At 42.3% G+C, this 1,601-nt stretch overlaps 1 protein-coding gene across 1 annotated transcript in view; it reads left to right on the top strand.

Annotated features, from left to right (window-relative positions):
- LOC113213214 (uncharacterized) overlaps positions 1 to 1,601 on the top strand; it is a 14,537-nt gene that overhangs the window by 12,115 nt on the left and 821 nt on the right. The gene's annotated exons all lie outside the window — the stretch shown is intronic.

The raw sequence follows: 1,601 nt of genomic DNA, 5'->3' as shown, positions 1-1,601 counted from the left end.
TCTGTCTGTCCGTCTGTCTGTCTGTCTGTCTGTGTGTGTGTCTGTCCGCACGATAACTCGAGAACGAATTGAGCGAGTGACCTGGGATTTTCAGGGTCGTTTTTTGTCACAGAAAGACAGATTGAGTTCGAAGATGAGCATTCTAGCTCAAAAATTGGATTTTTAAAAAATCAAAAACAATGAGTCTAAAAAATAACGTTTGTTTGAAAATATTTTTTTAATGGTTCCCTAAGGGATAACTCATCAAAGTAGAGCCCTATGGGCGAAAATTTTGTCCGTTTTGCTCTAGCTCAAACCGTTGAGGCGCTAGAGGGTATTTTTGACGAGAATAAGCGATAAAATGTACAACCCTGCATGCTTAGTCGAGGTGATTAGCCGTTCACGGACTGTAGGACCGTACATTTGTCTACATTTTCCCACTACCCGACTCGGGTGTTAGCGCCGCAGGCCAAGGTAGATGTATGCCAGGCGCGTCGCAGCGTAACAGTGTTTCGTGAGATATCGCGAAGCCTGTTACGCGAGACGTGGTCTGGCGTACAGCTGGTAATAAAACTTACAAGAATATATCCAAGGCTTGTCCTGATAGACCATTCCGCTGAGCCAAAAAAGAAGAGAAGGAAGAAGCAAAGGTATCGTTTAGGGCTAATAGGGCCGATTTGTGAGTGATTCGTTGTCTTAAAAATATCACATTTGCTGTAAAAAATCATTTTGAACATGTAAGAGATGCAAAATGCTGTGGTAGAAGGTCCATCGAGGCCCAAAAAAATTATTTCCTTCTTCCTACTCTTCTTCTTTTTCGGCTTAGCGGAATGGTCTATCCCAGGACATAGCGCAAGGAATGCACTAACATTTAAAGGAATATCATCAGTATTTGAAGGGTCTTCTCCTTCTGCATTCTTAGCTTTGGGCTTTGGCTTTAGCTTTGGATTTATTTACTTTGTCTTTAGCTTTGGATTTATTTACTTTGTCTTTTTCCCTCTGAGATTGCCTGACTCGAAGTTTGGAAGTGTCTTTCCAATATCGTATCACCCTTTCCCATGGCTCTTCACTAGATTTAAGAAAATTTAATTTCTCCTCGAGACCCTAAATAACTGTAAGGAAGACGGGGCTAAAGTTGGCCAGAAAAATTTTCTGGCCAGAAAAAAACTTGTACAAATCTTCGAAAAAATGACCCCCCCAAAAAGTATCTCAAAACGCGTTTTACGACCTCTGGAACAACATACCGAAAGATGGCGACAACTTTTTTTTTGCGAATTTCCACTAATAAAACTTAGAAAAATGTTGAAAAAATGACACCGTTAAATAATCTCAAAAAGCGTTTCGCGACCCGTAGAACAACATATAACCAGATGGAGACAACTTTTTTTAAAAGAATTCGGCCCCCCGAAAAGCCATAAGCGTAGCACGAAACCGCTACTTAGCAGTCGTCCAGGGCCTAAACCTTGCTGGAACAAATTCTCCAAATATCAGAGTGCGTTCCCAGGCAGCCGGACTACTGCTAGGAACAAGCACAGAATTTGTTCCAGCAAGGTTCAGCTGCTACGCCCTCCCGAAAAGCCATCCGCGTAGCACGAAACCGCTACTTTGAAGCCGTCCAGGGA

Source organism: Frankliniella occidentalis, unplaced genomic scaffold, assembly GCF_000697945.3.
Source record: "Frankliniella occidentalis isolate FOCC.00 unplaced genomic scaffold, Focc_3.1 Scaffold301, whole genome shotgun sequence".
NCBI classification, from domain to species: domain Eukaryota; kingdom Metazoa; phylum Arthropoda; class Insecta; order Thysanoptera; family Thripidae; genus Frankliniella; species Frankliniella occidentalis.
This window is presented reverse-complemented; position numbering and strand designations above follow the sequence as displayed.